The sequence below is a fragment of the Palaemon carinicauda genome, chromosome 19, assembly GCF_036898095.1.
Source record: "Palaemon carinicauda isolate YSFRI2023 chromosome 19, ASM3689809v2, whole genome shotgun sequence".
NCBI classification, from domain to species: Eukaryota; Metazoa; Arthropoda; class Malacostraca; order Decapoda; family Palaemonidae; genus Palaemon; species Palaemon carinicauda.
Window position 1 is genome coordinate 125,888,459 of NC_090743.1, and position 23,588 is coordinate 125,912,046.

The following is a 23,588-nucleotide window of genomic DNA, read 5'->3' on the forward strand; positions in this document are numbered from 1 at the left end:
AGGATACAGCACTCTAAGGGGGATCACAGGAAGGTGCACCCCACCCCCTGGGGTTAGGATACCACTCCTAGGTTAGGTTCGTTGGTGTTCTTGTGTTTGCTTCCTTTTTAATATTGGGGGTTTTCCATTATATCTTTTGGAATTTTACCAAACCAACTACAAAGGCTCATATTTCAAACAGAGATAAAAACCATTCCCAAAAAAGAAAATCGATTTGACATGTAATAGAAGACTTTCCGCTGTCAAAACCTCTCTACAAAGCACACGTTATTCTCTTTGCCAATCGTACATTAAAGAATCTCAGACAGCCTGTTGATTTTAAATCGTATACAGTAGGAAGTTAGTGGAAATAAGAGAATTGGTCCAATAGCATACATACAGTAAGGATTTGCCCTGATTACAAAAAGAGAGGGTGTATGTATAATGACGACCATACCCCATAACGCCCGTATTTTCAAACTATCACTAGGAATACGGCAGTCTGAGGCGGCTCTCCGAGGGGTGTTAAACCCCTACAATATAGGTAGGTAATGACGTGACTCGCAGGTTAGGTTAGGTGGGGAAGTTTTGGTTAGGTCCTGTCCGTTGATATACAAAGGCTCCAAAAAAATGCATCTTCAATAGAGTAACTTCCATATCTATATATACATACGATGACTTTTAATACTGTCAACTTACAAGTAAGGCGTCAACCACAAGAGTATGGTCGCCCGAGGAGGACGATGTAAATCGTCTCTGTGGAGACCTAAAACCTGCAACTTTAACTTTTTTAACAGCTAAACAGACTACAGTACTCCATTCCTGTATAGGCTACATACGACTATCAAAGCGATAATCTCGCTTAATCTTGGGTAGGATAGGGTAGGAGCAACTCCTGTCACGCAAGTCAACGTTTAAATGACCTCACATGACCAAAAACCTACAAAATCATACCGCATTAGTTTAAAAACCTTTGGCCAATAAAATGTTAAGCCATAATTGCCTTTACGGTAGTTAATGAAGGCAGATGCAGTACCAATGTACGAAGTGGTATTACATTGTTATAATACTATACTAACCATACTAATCATACAAAATAACATAACAATAATTAAGAACAAACGTTCAAAAAGATATAAATACCAATTATGATTTTCACCCTCTCTCTCTCTCCCCAGCGTAAGAGATCAGCTGTGCATCTTCGGCCGCTGTTATCCTTATTTCCTCCTTATTCTTCCCTCAAATCTTCCTTGTTGCAGCTTAGCGGTGGCACTATGACAGCTGGGGCGTTGCAAACTGTATACTTAAAATATCCTCCAGATATTAACACTAATACAAGGTTGTGAAGGGAACTAGAGAGAGAGTGCCTCTTGCTTGAGACCAACTTGGCACTATGCCAGCACTGAACCTTGCAATGTAGCAGGGAAGGGAAGGGCAGCAATATTGCAAATTTGCAATAGTCTTCATTTTGTGTTTTAGCTATTATTTTTAATGTAATTATTCTTTTATTATTACATGAAACATTTGATTTTCTTATTTTTTTTATAATGTTTCTCGTTCGAACTTCGTTTTGTTATTGGTGGCAAAGCTTGAATTCAGTATAAACCATTTTATAACATTCAGCATATATCAATTTTACTTTATATTTTACAGATATTTCAATTTAATGAAAAAAATAAACGTTTTATAACAAATTCTAAAAAATTTCTCATTTGATTTATGATAGTTATCGTACGTTTCTTTTCTATACATTCGTTTATGTAATACCCGAACCTACAAGACCTTCTTACTCTATACAATGTTTAATCGTCTTATTAGATCTAAATCTAATTTTACATTGATATCCGTCATCATGAATTATTAACTTTCTATGGAAAGATTGTATTTCATTCTTACAATTTGCTGTATTTTAACTATACTACATATCAGGATCAAATTAGCATTAACATTTACTTCAATGTCACCAAGGTTTCTTGAATTGTTTTTCTTTCCTACCAGCAAAAGCGGTTTGAATTTCATTTAGTAATGTTATTTACCTGTTATCCATTCTCTAACAATAGTAAGATTTTTTTTAATTATCAGGTGTATTATCAATGTCAATTACAATTATGTAGGACTACCATAATTTAAACTTCACTCCTCTCCCTGTAGTACTTTTTACAGACCAATAGGACACTGGCCCGGGATAGGCCCATTCCTATTTTTAATGGTTCATATGATGAATAAGAATTTCCAATTCGTGCACAACAATTTCTGTTAATTTTTTCCCTGTTGGAGCCCTTAGGCTTATAGCATTTTGCTTTTCCAACTAGGGTTGTAGCTTAGCTAGTAATAATACACACACACACACACACACACACATATATATATATATATATATATATATATATATATATATATATATATATATATATATATATATATATATGTATGTATGTATGTATATATATATATATATATACAGTATATTCATTGGACAAATTATTAAAAAATAATCTCCCTAAAAGGATATAAAAAATTAAAATATTCATTCAATAGCAGAATTTACTTTTTCATATTTTGTTTTTTCTAATTGTTTACCTTTAATAAATTATGTTTTATAGGAATTATCTCTCTCTCTCTCTCTCTCTCTCTCTCTCTCTCTCTCTCTCTCTCTCTCTCTCTCTCTCTCTCTCTCTCTCTCTCTCTCTATATATATATATATCCATATACCAAGGCACTTCCCCCAATTTTGGGGGGTAGCCGACACCAACAATGAAACAAAACAAAAAGGGGACCTCTACTCTCTATGTTCCTTCAGCCTAATCAGGGACTCAACCAAGTTCAGCTGGTACTGCTAGGGTGCCACAGCCCAACCTCCCACATTTCCACCACAGACGAAGCTTCATAATGCTGACTCCCCTTCTGCTGCTACCTCCAGTATATATATATATATATATATATATATATATATATATATATATATATATATATATATATATATATATATATATATGTGTGTGTGTGTGTGTGTGTGTGTGTGTGTGTGTTTTATCAAATGTCATCTGCATTTAATCATACAAATCTCATATCCCTTGTGTTATTAGATTTAAATGGTCTTCTGACAGCAAAGACCTTTGATCCTTAGGCAGCTCCTTTGCTATTTTCCTCTCCTGTTATATGTATGAAAATAAGCTGGCCATGTACAATCATAGATAAATCTCCACGAGTAACTCTAATATCTTTTTCTTTCCCACCGTCATCCCGACAGTAAGGGGTTCAGTTGCCTGGCGTGCCCTCTCCAATGCCTTCTATCAAAGGCATCTCTTCCTCCAAACCTCTTCTCTCCATATCATCCTTCAACTTATCTCACCATCTAATTCTCTACTCCCTTCTTGATCTCTTCCCCCTAAGCCCTCATCACTTCCTCTCAACCATCCATCCTCACCACGTGCCCACACCATCTCAGTCATAACACTCTTATCACCTCTTTAATCTTTACTATCCCTGCCATTCTTCTGAGTCTTATTCATTCATTGCACTGATGTCTCCAAGTTATTGTGTATTGTTTTTCTATATTACCTTAAGATGCTAATTAACTCACATTTACATAATGGCTCCTAAAAGATTTTCTATTCTACCTTTTATTGCTTGAATCATGTCTTTTCTCTTCCTTGTGGTCTTCATCATTGCTTGCTTGTTTATATCAGTCTTAAGCTGTAATGTTCACTTAGTCTGTCGATGTGTTTATTTCTTTCAACTCTTCATCCTTATCCAAGTTCTGAATATTTTCAGTATTCTGCTTTCCTTTCACCCACTTTGAATGGCTACTGGACTTGGTGATGTCTCTACTTGCCAAGCAGACTCCAAAGAGCAGTAGAAATTTTTCATTTTATCCTGCCATTGAGGGAAAGAACTCCATTCTCAGGTCAAAGCAGTTTGAGCATCCTCCAAAGCCTTAGTTTCTTATGCAGGCAGAGGGAAGAGGTAGGGTGTTAAACCAGCCAGGCAATCTCTGGCATCAACTACACGAGACCGTATTAACCACAGAAAACTTGTTTTTTCCTATTCTGGAAGGATTTACCTCTTCTATCACCATTTACCTTTCCCCCTTCTAATTGTATGCCTAAACCTTGGCAACTTTAAGATCTCACCCATTTCCCAGCTTCTGTATTTCTCCTTTCTGACATAACCACAGCAAGCATGTCTCAGCCATAAATCTTTACATTCTGCAATCAAACCTACTGGACGGAGCCATGGAATTTGGGTCACGGCGGTAAATCAGAGCTGAAGCACAACTTGAGAAAATCTCGCAGTTGCACTATGAAGTCAAAGATTAAAGGGGTTGGGCAACAAGATAGAAGAAGGGAAGCCAAAACAGAGATAAATTAAAAGCTTAAAAGTTGATACAGTTGGGCATGGAAGATGGGGTGCATAGACCCTTTAGTAATGCCTACAATGAAGCATGTGAAGTTCACCGATGACACTTCTCTAGGGGGATCACAAATCCTGAACAAACATTAACATGGATATACATAACTCATACAAAATGGCACCAAGTAAACTATGATGAACACAGTAAAATCAGTTCTTAAAACTCTTAGAATTAAATTTCCTATTCGATAATGAAAAGTTTTATTACTGTGAATTATAACAAAGGTCAGTTCATTATTCGATGTAAACTCAGTGAACATTCACGAAAATGAAAAGGATGAAATGAAAATGTAGTTTCTGACATATAATATCTTTATTATATATATATAACACTAACATTTAAATTTGTAATATGGTTGAAAAATAGTGACCTATATTGCACTAAAACTTAAAAGCTGACCAGCAACTACTGAACTTTCTCAACTATTAGAACTAGAAAGCTCAAAATTGGCATGAAATATCCTAGGGAACGACTGGACAACACCTTCTACAAGAAAAAGAAGGAAGCACAGTTTACATTACTAGATAGTTATTCGATAGTCCAGGCTGTAGTTAGGTAAGCACTCATTACAAATAGTATGCAGATTGCTGTTTTCTACAAATTGTTTATTCCACACCTAAATCTTAAGACTGTAATTTGCATATAAATGAGGGACGTTACCATATTGCAAAGTATGTTCTCTCTGAATAAGAACTTTTAAACTCAACCACCTCTTTGTGCAATTTTTTAAAGCTATATAAAAACCAAAGTCCTTTATAATAGGGAATGTCTTCAGAAGAGATAGAACGGCTGTTAAATTTGTTAACGACAGATTCTAAACGTCAGAAGTGTAGCTTCAAGCATCAAGTCATATCCAACAGTAATACTATGCCAACTTTATCCTTAAGAAAGGGGTATGAAAGATGAAGGAGAAGACCCAGTCATTCTACCTTTCATTCCAGACTTAGATCTACAAGTTACCATAGACAAGATGCTTCCCCAACCTTCAACACATGGCTGACTGCAAATTACTCTTGAAGGCTACAGTAGGATCTACACCCTTGACTTTGTGAGCATTAGTCCTGGCAGATACCTTGACTGTCTTGGCAGATGAAGCATATGCCCAACAAATAATCTCTTGAAGCAGGAAAGAGACCGTGTTCCTCAACACGTCTCTCTTGGTTCTGCCAATGCTAAGGAAGAGGCGCAGACACTCAGACCTGAGGTGTCAGGTCCCCTTCAGATAGCCTTGCAAAGCACTCATGAGACATAAAATTATCTCTCGATTGTCATCCAACACTTCATGTAGAGAGGGAATGGAAAAGATCTCAAACCTGAGGTCGAGCTCCGAAGGGTTCTGGATTTTGGCCACAAACTATGACACAAAGTTAGAAAGAGACCTGCTACCAACCTTCAGCAAGGGTGACTAAATAAGAATGCAACTCGCCTCCTCTCTTCACCGATGCTAAAACTAACAAAAAAACAGTTTTGAGGATCAGACCTCTGTCTAATGACCTATTCAAAGCCTTAGAATGGGGTACTCATAAGAGCCTTGAGAACCAGGGTCATGTCCCACTCCAGTGTCTGAGGTCACAGGGTGAGCAAGACTGCTTGAAGCTCCTCATGAACAAAGACAACTCCAACTAGGAGGAGGGATCTATACTCTTCAGTCGAAAGATCATGATCAAGGCTCAGCAGTAGCCTATGAAAGCAGCGTCTGAGAGGATCTTTTCTCAGCAAACGAAAACGAAAAAAACTGCAATCTGCGCTAAAGAAGTTCAATACAAAGTACTCTTTTTTGGCACCAATTGCAGAAGATTGCTCACTTTCCCTTGTGGACAGCTACAGAGGATCTCTATAAGTATCCAGATGATTCTTATGCAATGCCTTTTGCTTGGAGTAGATGCTAGATAGTCTTCAACTGTAAAGTTCCAAAGACCTCTGAAGATGCAGCTGACATGGAAGTGTCAAGATACATCAACAGACATATCCCATGCAAATGGGCCCAAACTACAATCACGGTGAGCACTCTAGTGAAAACCTGAGGGTCAGTATAGCCCAAAGCATAGTCTTGAACTGGTACATGGCACTATAGAGGAAGAGACAGAGGTACTTCCGAGAGGCCGGATGAATGGGTACTTCGAAGTATATATCCTTCCTATCCACGACAGTCAAGAAAATGTGGCAAGCAACCATCCTGAAGGACATTTATTACCCACGGCACGACCCCGTGTTTCTGCCAGGTTGCCCAATGGGCAAACAAGCCCTGTGGTACCAGGAGAGGGTGGAGTGCTGGCATCAGCATTTCCCTCTCCCCTCCCCTCTTCCACCTACTCCCCCTTCCTGGAGGAACCAGGTTAGGTGGCTCGAAAGGGATATGCATGCACAGAATCTCTTGGGTGGAAGAGGCTGCAGGTGGTTCTAGTTAGCATCTTGTAACGGTGACAAGCCTCCCTTGCACCCGATCCCACGTGGAATGGCAGAACCTGAGGGTTTGGCCGAAGATCCCTTTGAAGGAGACCACCACTGCCACCTGCATGTGACTCCTAAGGAGAGATATGGCCGCCTGCACAGATGTGTAATGGAGTGTCAGAGCTGCCTATAAACCAATTTGCTTTGAGAATAAGGACACCAAGGGATTCCTGCACTTAAAAACTCAGTTAGCACTCTGGTTTGCTGACTGGTGGGCCAGAAGGATCACTGCTTTCCACCAGACAGCACGAGGCTCTTGTACCTTTCCAAAGACTTCGGGGTTGATAACCCCGTTGAATTTGTGAAGTACAGGACATCACTGCGCCTGAAAAATGGTTAAGCCATGAGACTGCTTGGAAGGAGGTCATGGCCGACGATTCCATAGTTGCCTACTCAGTGGCCAAGATGGACATGTCTTCCGACATTAGTCTGTACAAGGAGAGTGAGAACAATGACGGGTCAACCTGACGAGATGATAACACGGCTTTCTCTAGCACATAGAACCTTTTCTGGCTTGAGAGTGCAGGGGACAGGATCTAGTTTGACTGACTGTAAGTTTTAGATACACAAATCTGATCATCAACCTGATTCAGAGCCAAATTTGTCAGACTTTAACAGGGCAACTCTAGAAATGACTTCGACCTTTGGGGAGCACAGAAGTGTCAATCAATGACCAAAGTGCAGTCAAGGTTGTCTCACTCAGAGCACTGAGCTCCCAAATGGGTGGAGGAATGTCCACAAAGGAACACACTGACTCAGGATTGTCTGCCTCCATTGGTACCTGACCTTGATAGCAAATAAATCCTGAGTACCCTCATACCCAGCAGGGATAGAGGGTGAGGCAGGATGATCTGGAGATTCAATTCCTCTGAATACAAATGATTTGTCCCAAAGAATGACCCAGCAATGTAATCATGGTCTGACAACAGACCAGAGCAACAATCAAAACGGTTAAAGGATCTTTGGCCCTAATTATGGCAGACAGGATTATCCTGTTCTCTTCCCTCTGCTGATCAGGATGGGGAGGTGGAATCAGCCTCATGCCAACGACATCAACTGCAGTATTCCACCATCTAGATAGAAAAGGTGAAGGAGGGCACCCAAGCTCCTCCAACACATGACTGACAGAAGACGTATGGAGCCATGCACTGACCCCGGGGGACCAAGCACAGACCACTTAGGTGTCATCCATCCTTCCCCAAAATAGAGGTGGCGTAGTAAGGAGCCATATCCTTAAGCCTACGACTGTCTTTCTGGACCACTCCGACTTCTTAAAAGGAGCGTTAGAATCAGAATCTGAAGCAGAAGAGGAGGCGGGAAGGGGAATGTATATATTTCTTTCACTTACCAACATTCACCTCAGGCTCTGCAAGCAGAGGAATTGTGATCTGAGAAACCATTGTCAATGAAGCTCCCCTAGGGGAGAAACCACACTGGTTGCTCCAACAGGATCCACAACACTAGGGAACACTGTTACAAGGGAAGCAGTAGGCATGCTCACAGGTGTTTAGAAAAAAAAAAAAAAAGGCAGGGTCGTAAGCACAGAGCGTGAGGGGGCCATGACACGGGTCAGGGTGACAGGATCAGTAGTAACAACAACAGTGGTGACATAAGGTTCCGGGCAACATACAATGATAACTTAAGCCCCAAATCAAAATTATATCCAACTTTGGCAAAAGCACTGCCTACCAAAACCTTCTTTTCACAGGTAATGGCATACTTATATGGGAGAGGGCCCCAACAGTCCTTTTGGGCATGGCAACCACAGGGGCGTTCACCATTGAGGACACTGTCACTGGTTTCACTACTCCACCCAAACCTAAATTTACAGGCATTACCACAGAATATGCTGGAATTGAGAACACTGGGGTTAAGATAGCCTTAGTTACCAGCTCCCTCAAAAAAGACATAGAAAGCCTTCCTGCCAGAACTAAGGAAGGAGGTCAAACTCGTTGTCGGCAGTCTGCACACCAACAGAAGAGTTTCTAACCTCCATTGAGGTCCACAATCACTGAGGGAACTCCATACACTACCAGTCAGAAAAGTTTGCCGATGCAGATTCGAGACCACTCTGTTCCTGCCGCACACTCCCCGCACTCGATGTGGGAAGGAATGAGGCGAAAGAGTTCCTCAGTGTTGTTCTTGGCATTGCAAAGACTGACCACAGAGAAGGCTTAGCGCTTTTTCTCTACAAAGAATAGGCTTGCCACTGCACAGGAAGACAAAAATTTTACTCTGCACATAGAAATGAATGTGAACAGTCATACCCCCTACAAGAAGAGCAGAGAGTGTGGATCTGCAACCAGTTTAGCCGTAAACCAGTTGTAGTGGCCATCCTTTCCCGCCACAAAGTACAAATATCTTGCTTCACCTCTCAATATTAAAAGCCATGATTCACTTCTGAAAAGTAAAACAAAAAGACGGAAGGTTTTGGTTAGGTGACAACAATACGTTCGTATTCGTTCCAGTTGAAGATAAAAGTGAAGAGTCTTCGACAGACGGGTGGGCAGGGCTACTTGCCCACATGCACCTGTCATTAACTATTGTTAACGAATTCAATGGTCATTCCAACTCTGCTGAAGAAATTCCACATTTTCAAGAACAAAAGGTTTGAATACATGTGCACATAAATATTTGAACTTGTTTCAAAGTATTACAACATTAAGAAACAGCTGTAGGAATTCTTAACATATATATGATAGGTAACTCACTATTGTTATAAAACTAAGATGGGAAACATCTTATTCCTATTTAGGAGAATTACTACTGAGAAATAAACTATACTTATAGCAGAGTACAATATATCATCATCTCATCAATGATATTGATAAAATAGACCTATCTCTCATGTCATTACAAAATATCATAGCAAAGTGTTGCATGTGGATATAAGATACAAAATAAGTAATGTTTGTCTAAAACTACAGAATATAAAACAAATAGAATAAATTCAAACATGCATTGTAGAAAAATATTGCACTATGTATTTCCCTTACTTAAAAGATTACCTTGTAGAGTATTAGAGAACAAGTCTTTAATATATTGTGAGGTATAGAAATTTATAACACTAGCAAATTTAAAATCAAACGACCACATTCTAAAATCGAGTTGTACCATAAAATAAAAACTAGCGCTCTTCTTATGTAGAATTTCCCTTATAAAACTATAAATTTGTGTCATATCCTGAGGTCCCTAATAGAAAAAGTAAGTAATAATCCTATTCTTCAGGGATTACAATGTCATGTTAGCTTGCACATCAACAGGTTAGTTACGATGAAAATAATTCAAAATGACAGCAAAAACGATGTACAGCATTCAGTTAAGTCAGAATGCTTATTATGTACTGTACAGCTGTGTAGAATTCCCTTGGTAGGTACATAACTTTAGCATGAGTAAAAAATAATCAAATACTGAATTTCAAGAAATTAAAAAATATGAGCATTGTACATAAGTAACAGAATATACATCACAACATCCTATCTACAAAATCATAGTTTATGAGTCTTGCACATTATAACTTCAAGAAGAAGCTATCATAATTGTGCCCATATTAAGGAGAAATGTAAAAGTACACTTACATTACTGTGCTGGCATTGCTATCCTACAGTCTCGGACCCCGTTCCCGGTATATGCAAGATTGGATTTATGGATTAGCCCTATATAGCCCAGTGCAGGGGTCTGGGAGACAATTCCACACCTAAGTGAATCTAGGGTAAACCCATAGAGGTAAACATTAGAAGAGGTTGGACAGCAAGATTGAAGACAAGAATAAAGGTAAAGTAGAAGGTGTTATGGAACAGTTGTATCACTATTAGTTTGATATAATAATTGAGATTGGACGATATCTAATGGCTGATCAAAGAGTTATAAACTATGCAGAATTAACTCGCCCAAAGACAACAGACACATCTCAAAATATTTACTCGTGATTTCACTTTTATTTACAAACTACAGTTTGAGATTCATCACTACAGTATACCAATACCCAAATATTGTCTTCAAGGAAAAATATAATTTCTTAAACCAGAGCAGTAAAAACATTCAGATGTGTTTTATCATTGGTGCATACTTTGCATCATAGGTCCCATAGGAAACAAACTTACAAAGAGTTAGAAATATTGATGTTTGATGAAATAAACTTCTTAAAACTATATTAGTAAGGTAATAGTGTCCAACACCTAAGCTCTAAAAGAACAGAAAGACTGGAATGTGTTTATTCAATTAGTTAATTTCAGTGAATTATCACCACCATAAAAAATATCATTCGTTTGCGACAACGTCGTCATAACTCAAAAATAGCTATTTTTCAGGAGAGCCATTTTAAACAGTTAAATCACTCTCATATTATGTTATGTTGTTAGGACATTTAGCGCCTCTAGCGATCAATTTTTTAGCTACAATTATGACACTTTTGCCGAAAAAATCAGCATTAGAAGATGAATATGTCTATATGGATAACTCAAAAATACATTTTTTTGAGTTATGACGTTGTTGTCGCAAGCGAGCGATATGTCCATCAAGAGTTAATATAATCAGAAATGGAAGATTGATTAAACCTCACAACTATGTTAGAAGGCCTCAATTACATAATCATGAGAGACCAGGTAAGACAAAACAATTCAATGGAAAGTATTTGATTAGTGTGAAGCTGAGATTTCAAAAAACACATCGAAATCTCCGCACCACACTAATCACATTCATGAATGCAAAGCCAAATACATCTCAGACTCCAAGTATTCCTTCGTATCATAGATACCAAGGAAGAGGAAGTAGATTACAAGTCTTCCTTCATAAAATGTTAAGATAACACATGATCTGAGAAATGAAGGCTTATGAATAATCTATAGCACTACACAAAAGGTAGCAAAGGCAATTTAAACCATAAAAATACCTGACAACATCTTATAGGTAGCCACAGACTTTCTTAAGTGACCTTTACCATATGAGGCACTGTACATTACTATGTAAGTGCTACAACACTGTCTAATCTACTTTTATTAAATAACAAACAAATCATTCAGATACTAGTGATAAAAATCAATCATTTCAAATAATAATTTATTGACAATCCCTGTTTTAAGACAAGATGATTCAAGTAACTATGCTAATGAGATTCTCTTAAGCAAAGAAAATATATTGAAAGTACAAAAATAACCTGACGTGTTTCTCTTAAGCACTGTTCAATCTCCGATGTCAAAATATATGAAGATATGAACTGTATTTATTTTGTATGCAAAAGTACTGCTAATTTTTAACAGGGACCTGGAGATTTTTTTTTTTAAATATCTAGTGGTAGTTATCTGAGAGCATTTACAGACTGATGGTCCCATGGACTGGACATGATAATATGGAATTATATACTGTGAAATTCAACAATGTATGTGATCTTTTACTGCTCAAAGAATGTCTTATAAAGCAAGAAGACATTAGAATCTGAATCATTTTGTTGAAAACATAAATTACAAAGCTGCAAATTCTTTGAAGTTACAAATAGGTTTCCCATCAAAATTTGTTTCTCAAGAGATATTATGTCACATGGGATGGAGGGCTACATAACATCAAAACTATGCATCAAATATTTCCAATTTATTACAACTTAGATTATAGAGCATGTTTTGTAACTTTCTAACGATTTCCAGTTAGCATTGAACCTAAATATACAAAGAAATATATTGCACTCATGATTTGCTTTCAAAGAACTGCTAGACAACAATAAAGTCCAAAAATACGCATACCGTAGTGCAACACATCAGGGAAAGATGAAACCATAAACAAATAGAGGGCATTCAGTAGAGAGCCTGCTTTCACCATACCAAGTAGTCTTAATCTACTCTTAACTCTACTGCAAACTACAGTCCATTTCTTTTAGCGAGGCAGATTTACACCGGCTCGGAAAAGTTTCCTGATCGTTGATTGGCTAGAATTATCTTGTCCAACCAATCAGCGATCAGGAAACTTTTCCGAGCTAAAGGGGCACCGCTGCGAGTCGGTGCAAATATGCCTCGCTAAAAGAAATGGACTATAGTACTTTAATGTATTTTCTTCAAAATCTATTGGATTTGTTCTTAGGTTGTGCTCCACATGTCCACCAAGTTTCACTGAAATTGGTTCAATACTTTTTGCAGAATGTTCACAGAAAAAAAAAAAAAAATATTTGCCATTTACTTAACACTGCAGTTATTTTCAAAGTACTGTAATGTGGCGTACTTGCACTTTGATGTACTTTATCCAAAATGTTAGATTCATCCTCGGGTCATATCCAACATGACTACCAAATTTGGTCAAAACGGTAAAGAAGTTTTCGTGTTAAGTTACTCACTAACAAATAAACAGAGAAGGGGTGATTACATACCCTTTGCCAAATCTTCAATTTTGGTGAAGGCCAAAATATTGAATAATTTCAAGGCCACCAAAAACAAACAAAATTTGACATTGTATAGATATAGGTACTACTCTGAACAATGCCTACCTATCTTGAACTGCAAGTCTGTTTATACCAAAATCAAATAGTAATCAAAACTTCCTAATCTCATGGATCCATGTTGAGTATCATTATTTGAAAGGTAGAATGTTACAAGCTCAAGACCTCCAATAAGGAAACCTATAAGCAGCCCAGTATGGAGAGAGAAACATAGAATTAAAGAATAAACTAATAAAACTATGTTTTCTTTCTTTCTAAGCCTACAAAGTTTTCCTTCAACTATTTTATAATGCTTCAATTAAAGCAAAAATCCATCAACTTCCAATTTTTTTTTCTTTTCTTTACAGCATACTTAAAAATCAACTGGTATTTCATGGTGTTTTACCTGGAACACTAATTTCCATGACATCATTATTCCCTTTTAACGAATAACAATGATTTAAAAATGGCTACACTCTAATAATATATCTTATAAACTAAGAGACTCAGCAAACAGATGACCTCCAAACAAAACCTTAATCAAGCTAGCTTAGAATCATATGCAATAAACTTCAATAATTCAATCATTTTCACACATAGATATCTCAGCTCACTCAAACTATGGCTTTCATGATATCTTAGAGGGATGATTCATTTGGTAATATTCAACACTTAACATAATTTTTAAAAATATCTATCCAGACAAAAAATATTCATTTGTAATTGCACTTAAATTTTATCAATGATGCATATGACTTAGTGTCATGTTTTAAAGTCACTTCTTATCACAACATTCTGTATGTCACAATAATAAACAAAAGTAATGAAGGTGCTTGAAAGTAGGAATAACAGGGGGTTTGAAAGAGTCCACTAGTCATAAGATTTTACCCAAATTGACAAGATGAAACACCCAGTCTCAAGTCTTTTTTATATCACTTCAAGACATTATCATCATCTGCTTCTATGCCTATGACGCATAGGGCCTCGGTTAGATTTCGCCAGTCGTCTTTATCTTGAGATTTAATTCAATACTTCTCCATTCATCATATCTTACTTCGCATCTCATAGTACTCAGCCATGTAGGCCTGCGTCTTTCAACTCTTCTAGTGCCATGTGGAACACAATGAATCCTATATGGATTTAGTCAAGACCTTATAGATACATTCACACAAAGACCTTTCTTCAAAACCAGAGACCTCTAATCATCACAGTTTTGGGAGACATAGAAACAACCTAAACTTTTGACCTTAAATTGGTCTGTGACCTAAAATAAAAACAGACAAAGGTGCCAATATATGTGAATATAATCACAAACCACCAAAGTACCAAGCTATCAGGTCTAAATAAAATTAAGTCATGTCATAAATACTTGAGAAGATATAAACCAATCCAAAAAGGGCCTGCCTGGAGAGTTTCATTAAAAGCAGAATAAAAATGCCAATAACAATAATTAAAAAATATCTACATCGTCATCTTGGAGACATGGGTGTTAAATTATGCTAACTGGATCCATCTAATTTATCTTTTCTGTGGCCTAGAGGAAAGATTTATTAACATTTTGGTCTTTAAAGGGACTAGGGACCATGGAAATTAAGTTAGATTAAAAAGTGTTTAGTAAAAACAGTAAACAATTAAAATCATAACAATAGAAATAAAAATAACAATAACAATTATATCAATAATAATAACAAATACAATAATGCCACCAAAATCTTGCTGCTAGACAATTAAAGCACCCGAAACCTTGCTACTAGATAACCGAAACCACAGCAGCCTTACTATTACAGAACACAATTAACCCTTTTAACCCCAAGGTAAGGTTAAATTTCGAGCACATTTTGCTATATCTTTTTTTTTTAAATTGCTCTTACAGCCTTAATTTTTGTCATAGAGAGGTCAGGTTGGTCTCATTCTTTTGGAAAATGCCTGAAGTTTCTCATAAAGTTATCAAAAATATGCAAAAACATGTAAATAACAGTGTTTTGCAAGAACGTACCGGTACGTCCATTGGGAGTGAAAGGGATTCTAAACATACATATACTTCTAGTGACCACTTCTTTTTCAATACTGTATGCACGGTATCTTATCAAAGACCAGACAAAAAATCATTATAATACTGTAGACAATAATTGTATTTCAAATAGAAATTTCCCCATTAAAAAGAAAACCTTTGAAAGAAACTTCCGTGAAGACAATCTGTCTAAAAATAGATATAAACATAAACCTTGGTAATACTCTTTACAAATCATGACTTTAAAATGAAATTCTTTCATAAAATATGGAAAATTTCATAAAATTTTTGTATAGCATAACTCAATGTAATTCAAACCTTTGATTTATTCTTTATGCCAAATCTCTGGTAACAATACCTAAAAAAAATCTGAGATAATTTCTTTGTGATGCCTCAAATTTCTATTGACCTCTTCAAAGAATAATAAAAACACACAGGAATTTATTAACCATATTGTATATATCACATAAATAATTATTCTCATAATCTTAGTCAGATCTATAAAAGTACTGTGATGTCTTGTACTTTAATCCCATTTCTTTATAGCCTTACCCATTGAAGGCTGTTCTATGGTTAGCTATTAATCTATGTAATAATACTGTACTACGAAAACAAGGTACTGTATTAGAATTTTATAAATAACTCCAATAAAACACTACACATTTCAATACATACTCCTCCTTTAACTGTAAAGTTCAAATACCTTCATTATGGCTTACCATATCACAAATTACAAATTATATCCCAACACTGACTATTTCTTTAAGTGATAGCCAATTGCAAGAGGTGATGCCCTTCTCCCTCCTCATTTGTTGGTTCTTGTTAGTCCATTTGATGGAAATTTTGACAAGTCAACGTGTTGGTAGACTGGAAATTCCGATGAGAAGGTAAATCTTAAAATGCTGTCAGAAAAGATATAAAAGAGTTATTTGTTATGAAAAGAATTCATAGGAGTGAGAATAGACAATAATGGATTTTTAATGATAACATTTATTTCTATAATTACCATATATTCATTTTACTTTGTTCTCGAAGTTGACTTTTATGGATATTACCTACCATAAATTAAGTATTTTTTTCAGTTTTCCTCACTTCAACACCTTTTTGTCCAGCAAGGCAACATTATGTGACTAATGACAACAACCTAAGTGTGGCTATCCAGCACCCATCTATTTTCAGTTTCAAATTTGTAATTAGTAACTTATCCTCTTGATTTTATTAGTCAGTGGGGAGGCGGATAAGCATGCATATGAACATCATGTGCGTAGAAATAACAAATTTGATCATATAAATTCCATTCACTTCTATGAATCTCCTCTGATGTTCATATTACTCACTTCCACACTCTGATGGAGGCAAATTATGAAAGAGAGATGGGAAATTTAAATTCTTAAAATAATACTTCTTAATTACACTAGACTCGGTGCCAGCCACCTGTTGAGATACTAAAGCTCGAGAGTTATTGGGTCATTTGACTGGCCAGACAGTACTACACTGGATCCCTCTCTCTGTTATGGCTCATTATTCCTTTGCCTATGCATACACTGCATAATCTGGCCTATTCTTTCCACATTCTCCTGTCCTCATATACCTGACAACGCTGAGATTGCCAAACAATTCTTTTTTACTCAAGGGGTTAACTAAAGCACTGTAGTTGTTCAGTGGCTACTTTCCCCTTGGTAAGAGACTCTTTAGCTATGGTAAGCAGCTCTTCTAGGACACTCAAAATCAAACCATTGTTCTCTACTCTTGGGTAGTAACATAGCCTCTGCACCATGGTCTTCCACTGTCTTGAGGTAGAGTTCTCTTGCTTGAAAATACACTCAGGCACACTATTCTATCTTTTTTCTCTTCCTCTTGTTTTTTGAAATTTTAAGCCTATATATTATGAAAGATCTATTTTATTGTTGTTACTGTTCTTAAAATATATCATTTTAATTGTTCATTACTTCTTATGTAGTTTATTTATTTCCATATTTCCTTTCCTCACTGTGCTTTTTTTCCCTGTTTGGAGCCCTTGGGCTTATAGCATCCTGCTTTTCCAACTAGGGTTGTAGCTTAGCTACTACTACTATTACTACTACTACTACTACTACTACTACTACTAATAATAATAATAATAATAATAAAAGTGACTTGTTACCAAATTGTTACAAATGTTATAAAAAAATTCTCCAGATTATGTTTGTATATTCTTTCTCTCACCCAACACAGTGTATTCCAAATAGGTTAAACTTAAAGTTACAACTAACTACCTCTCCTAAAATAAACCCAGGTTTCCAATTAATAAAAATAAAATGAAAAATGTTATTTTTATTAATAAAATAAATTTTTGAATATACTTACCCGGTGATTATATAAGCTGCAGCTCTGCTGCCCGACAGAAAAACTCTACGTTCAAAATACGCCAGCGATCGCTATGCAGGTAGGGGGTGTACATCAACAGCGCCATCTGTCAAGCAGGTACTCAAGTACTCCATGTAAACACAGAACCAATTTTCTCCTCGGTCCACTGGGTCTCTATTGGGGAGGAAGGGAGGGTCCTTTAATATATAATCACCGGGTAAGTATATTCAAAAATTTATTTTATTAATAAAAATAAAATTTTTCAATATTAAACTTAGCCGGTGATTATATAAGCTGATTCACACCCAGGGGGGTGGGTAGAGACCAGCAAAATATGTTTACATTATTATGAGCTAAGAGTTTTTATTTCATTTTAGCAGTTATTCAAAATAACAAACATAAAATAAATAAGTACCTGGTAAGGAAGTCGACTTGAACAATTACTCTGCCTTTTTAAATACGTCTTCCTTACTGAGCCTCGCGATCCTCTTAGGATGCTGAGCGACTCCTAGGAGCTGAAGTATCAAGGGTTGCCACCCATACTAAAGGACCTCATCAAAACCTCTAATCTAGGCGCTTCTCAAGAAAAGAATTTGACCACCCGCCAAATCAACCAGGATGCGAAAGGCTTCTTAGCCTTCCGGACAACCCAAAAAACAACAATAAAAAACATTTCAAGAGAAAGATTAAAAAAGGTTATGGAATTAGGGGAATGTAGTGGTTGAGCCCTCACCCACTACTGCACTCGCTGCTACGAATGGTCCCAGGGTGTAGCAGTTCTCGTAAAGAGACTGGACATCTTTAAGATAAAAAGACGCGAACACTGACTTGCTTCTCCAATAGGTTGCGTCCATTATACTCTGCAGAGATCTATTTTGTTTAAAGGCCACTGAAGTTGCGACAGCTCTAACTTCATGTGTCCTTACCTTCAGCAAAGCATGGTCTTCCTCATTCAGATGGGAATGAGCTTCTCGTATCAACAGTCTGATATAATTGGAAACTGCATTCTTTGACATAGGTAAAGAAGGTTTCTTAATAGCACACCATAAAGCTTCTGACTGTCCTCGTAAAGGTTTAGTTCGTCTTAAATAGAACTTAAGAGCTCTAACAGGGCATAAGACTCTTTCTAGTTCATTTCCAACCAAATTAGAAAGGCTTGGAATATCGAACGATTTCGGCCAAGGACGAGAAGGTAGTTCGTTTTTGGCTAGAAAACCAAGCTGTAAAGAACATGTAGCCGTTTCAGATGAAAATCCGATGTTCCTGCTGAAGGCGTGTATCTCACTGACTCTTTTAGCTGTTGCTAAGCAGACGAGGAAAAGAGTCTTTAAAGTGAGATCTTTAAAGGAGGCTGATTGTAGTGGCTCGAACCTTTCTGACATAAGGAATCTTAGTACCACGTCTAAATTCCAACCTGGTGTAGCCAAACGACGCTCCTTCGAGGTCTCAAAAGACTTAAGGAGGTCCTGTAGATCTTTGTTGTTAGAAAGATCTAAGCCTCTGTGACGGAAGACTGTTGCCAACATGCTTCTGTAACCTTTGATTGTGGGAGCTGAAAGAGATCTTTCCTTCCTCAGGTATAATAGGAAGTCAGCTATTTGGGTTACAGAGGTACTGGTTGAGGATACTGATACCGACTTGCACCAGCTTCGGAAGACTTCCCACTTCGACTGGTAGACTCTAAGAGTGGATGTCCTCCTTGCTCTAGCAATCGCCCTGGCTGCCTCCTTCGAAAAGCCTCTAGCTCTCGAGAGTCTTTCGATAGTCTGAAGGCAGTCAGACGAAGAGCGTGGAGACTTGGGTGTACCTTCTTTACGTGTGGCTGACGTAGAAGGTCCACTCTTAGAGGAAGAGTTCTGGGAACGTCCACCAGCCATTGAAGTACCTCGGTGAACCATTCTCTCGCGGGCCAGAGGGGAGCAACTAACGTCAACCTTGTCCCTTCGTGAGAGGCGAACTTCTGCAGTACCTTGTTGACAATCTTGAACGGGGGGAATGCATAAAGGTCTAGATGGGACCAATCCAGTAGAAAGGCATCTATATGAACTGCTGCTGGGTCCGGGATTGGCGAGCAATAATTTGGGAGCCTCTTGGTCATCGAGGTTGCAAAGAGGTCTATGGTAGGTTGGCCCCATGTGGCCCATAGTCTCTTGCACACATCCTTGTGTAGGGTCCATTCTGTTGGGATGATTTGACCCTTCCGACTGAGGCAGTCCGCCATGACATTCATGTTGCCTTGAATGAACCTCGTTACTAGAGAAAGGTTTAGATCTCTTGACCAAGTGAGGAGGTCCCTTGCGATCTCGTACAACGTCATAGAATGGGTCCCTCCTTGTTTGGAGATGTACGCCAAGGCTGTGGTGTTGTCTGAGTTCACCTCCACCACCTTGCCTAGAAGGAGGGACTTGAAGCTTTTCAAGGCCAGATGAACTGCCAGTAGCTCCTTGCAGTTGATATGTAACGTTCTTTGATTCGAGTTCCACGTTTCCGAGCATTCCCGACCGTCTAATGTCGCACCCCAGCCCGTGTCCGATGCGTCCGAGAAGAGAACGTGGTTGGGGGTCTGAACAGCCCGGGGCAGACCCTCTCTGAGGTGGATGTTGTCCTTCCACCAAGTCAGTGATGACTTCATCTTCTCGGAAATGGGGATCGAGACCGCTTCTAGCGTCTTGTCCTTTTTCCAGTGCACAGCTAGGTGAAATTGAAGGGGACGGAGGTGCAGTCTCCCTAACGCGATGAACTGTTCCAGGGATGAAAGCGTCCCTATCAGACTCATCCACTGTCTGACTGAACATCGGTCCTTCTTTAGCATGTTCTGGATGCATCCTTGGGCTTGACTTGTTCTGGGGGCCGACGGAAAAGTCCGAAAAGCTTGACTGTGAATCTCCATCCCTAAGTACACTATAGTTTGGGATGGGACCAGTTGGGACTTTTCCATATTGACCAGGAGACCCAATTCCTTGGTCAGATCTAGAGTCCACTTTAGATTCTCCAGACAGCGACGACTGGAAGCAGCTCTTAGAAGCCAGTCGTCCAAATAGAGGGAGGCTCTGATGTCCGCTAAATGCAGGAATTTGGCAATATTCCTCATCAGTTTCGTAAAGACAAGAGGAGCTGTGCTTAGGCCAAAGCACAGGGCTTGAAATTGGTAGACAACCTTCCCGTAAACGTACCTTAGAAAAGGTTGGGAATCTGGGTGGATGGGGACGTGAAAGTAAGCATCCCTTAGGTCTAAAGAGACCATCCAGTCTTCCTTCCTGACCGCTGCTAGAACAGACTTTGTCGTCTCCATGGCGAACGTCTGCTTTGTGACAAAGACATTCAGAGCACTGACGTCTAGCACCGGCCTCCACCCTCCTGTCTTCTTTACCACTAAGAAGAGACGGTTGTAGAAGCCCAGGGATTGATGGTCCCGGACTATGACTACCGCTCCCTTTTCTAGTAAGAGGGACACCTCTTGCTTCAAAGCTAGTCTCTTGTCCTCCTCTCTGTACCTGGGAGAGAGGTCGATGGGAGACGTTGCTAGAGGGGGTTTGCGTACAAACGGGATCTTGTACCCTTCTCTGAGCAACTTCACAGATTGCGCATCTGCGCCCCTTTTCTCCCAGGACTGCCAGAAGTTCTTGAGTCTGGCTCCCACTGCTGTCTGAAGAGTGTGGCAGTCAGACTCTGCCCTTAAAGGACTTGGTACCTTTCTTCTTATTCCCACGTCTCCCTTCGGCACGAGCACCTCCTCTGCTGGAGGCTCTGCCACGAAAGGGCGGAATGAACCTGGACGCTGGAGTGTCCATCCTGGGTCTAGACACGGTAGGCAAAGGGGTGGCTTTGCGGGCAGATGACGCAACCAGGTCATGCGTGTCTTTTTGAATCAAGGAGGCAGCAATCTCCTTTATCAACTCTTCTGGGAAAAGGCACTTTGAAAGAGGAGCAAACATAAGTTCCGATCTCTGACACTGTGTTACTCCAGCTGACAAGAAGGAGCAAAGGTTTTCCCGTTTCTTGAGGACCCCGGAAACGAACGAAGCCGCAAGCTCACTGGAACCGTCCCGTATGGCCTTGTCCATGCAGGACATAATGAGCATGGAAGTTTCCTTGTCAGAAGGGGAGATCTTCCTGCTCAACGCTCCCAAACACCAGTCCAAAAAGTTAAAAACCTCGAAGGCTCTGAACACTCCTTTCATCAGATGGTCTAAGTCTGAAGGAGTCCAACAAATCTTGGAGCGTCTCATGGCTAGCCTGCGGGGAGAGTCTACTAGGCTTGAGAAGTCGCCCTGGGCAGAGGCAGGAACTCCCAAGCCGAGAACTTCTCCCGTGGCATACCAGACGCTCGATCTGGAAGAGAGTTTCGCAGGGGGAAACGTGAATGCTGTCTTCCCAAGGTGCTTTTTGGACTGCAACCATTCTCCCAACACTCTTAAAGCTCTCTTAGACGAGCGGGCGAGGACGAGCTTCGTAAAGGCAGGTGCGGATGACTGCGTGCCTAAAGCGAACTCAGATGGAGGTGAGCGTGGGGCCGCAGAAACAAACTGATCAGGATACATCTCCCTGAACAGTGCAAGAACTTTCCTAAAGTCCAAGGAGGGTTGCGTGGTCTTGGGTTCGTCGATGTCCGTATGCGGGTCGTCAATGTGTGCAGCGTCGTCATCATCAGAGAGTCCATCATCTGAATACTGAGGAGGAAGCGGCAAAGGAGTAGGAGTTGGCTGGTCAGCTGAGTCCGGCAGCACGGGTGCATGCGTGACTGCACCGGACGCAACGTCATGGAACTGTTGCCCAGTCTGTGAGCTGGCAACTATCATAGCAGCGCGGGGGCGCAAAGCGTCTACTCCTGACTGTCTAGTCTGCTGTGGGCGAGTAGTGGTAACCACACTGGGTTGCGGAGGTTGACGCACCGCGTCAAAACAAAACAACTTAGGTTGTTGTTGTAACTCGCGAACGTCAACGGAAGGTTCCGTGCGTCGCTGAACGTCAACATGCGGCTGGCAGGGTACACTGGAACGCATGGGTGGCGGGACTCTCACAGCTGGAGTGCGGGAGAAGGTAGCCTCAGCGTCCACTGGACGCACAACCGTGGGTGGTTGTAGGCTAGCGGTTGGTGCAGCGTCAACCTTCTCCGCACGAAAGTCCTGCATTAATGACGTCAACTGAGTCCGCATGGTCTGCAGCAAAGACCACTTAGGGTCTACAGTAGCAGGTGCGGCAACAGACGGTGTTACTGCCTGATGCGGTACCGCTTTGCCTCTCTTAGGAGGTGTGCAGTCATCGGAAGACTGCAGCGAGTCCGAACTGACCCAGTGGATACAACTGGGCCGTTGGACTTGCGCGGAAGGGACCAACTTGCGTTTAAGAGGCCGTGAGACCTTGGTCCATTGTTTCTTTCGAGAAACATCTTCCGCAGACGAGGAATAAATGGGCTCTCTCGTCTTCTTGTGGGTGGGACGATCTTGGATAGATACGTCCGAAACCACGGAGGGAACGTCTGTTCGCTGATTAAAGCCTCTCGAACCCTTTGGTCGTACGACATTGCTTCTCCCCTGGGCTTGGGAGCTTGCAAGAGGTCCCGGACTAGGAGGACGACAGGCACGAACAGACGAACCCTCAAGCGCAACACTATCCACAACACTTTCCACAACACTACCACTCACTTTGTCACTACCCACTGCACTCTCACCCTTCAACTCCTTGACGTCTGCCATGAGTTGGTTACGGTCACTCGCCAATGACTCGACTCTCTCACCCAGAGCCTGGATGGCACGCATCATATCTGCCATCGAAGGTTGTTGAGTGCTAGAAGGGGGATCAGGAGCAACCACTACAGGGGAAGGAATAGGTTGTGGGGCATGAGGAGAGGAAATATCAACGGAGCGAGATGAACTTCTCCTGACTCTATCTCTCTCTAGCCTACGTGAATATTTCAGGAATTCGAGAAAATCGAATTCCGAAAGCCCAACGCATTCCTCACATCGATCTTCCAATTGACAGGTTTT

General features: G+C 39.8%; 2 protein-coding genes across 5 annotated transcripts in view; both read right to left on the minus strand.

The window, feature by feature from the left end:
* Positions 1-1,420, minus strand: part of LOC137658378 (gastrula zinc finger protein XlCGF57.1-like) — a 30,172-nt gene extending 28,752 nt beyond the window's left edge. Inside the window, exon 1 of one of the 3 annotated variants that reach the window (XM_068393051.1) lies at positions 1,123-1,420. The gene's annotated coding sequence lies outside the window, so the exon portion shown is untranslated. Of the gene's footprint in view, positions 1-678; positions 704-818; positions 922-1,122 lie in introns of those variants that run through there. The other 2 variants (XM_068393052.1, XM_068393053.1) reach the window with 2 other exon arrangements.
* Positions 1,421-4,692: 3,272 nt separating this feature from the next.
* Positions 4,693-23,588, minus strand: part of LOC137658834 (uncharacterized) — a 96,619-nt gene continuing 77,723 nt past the window's right edge. For both annotated transcript variants that reach the window (XM_068393913.1, XM_068393912.1), the window contains one exon: positions 4,693-16,157. The gene's annotated coding sequence lies outside the window, so the exon portion shown is untranslated. The remainder of the gene's footprint in view (positions 16,158-23,588) is intronic.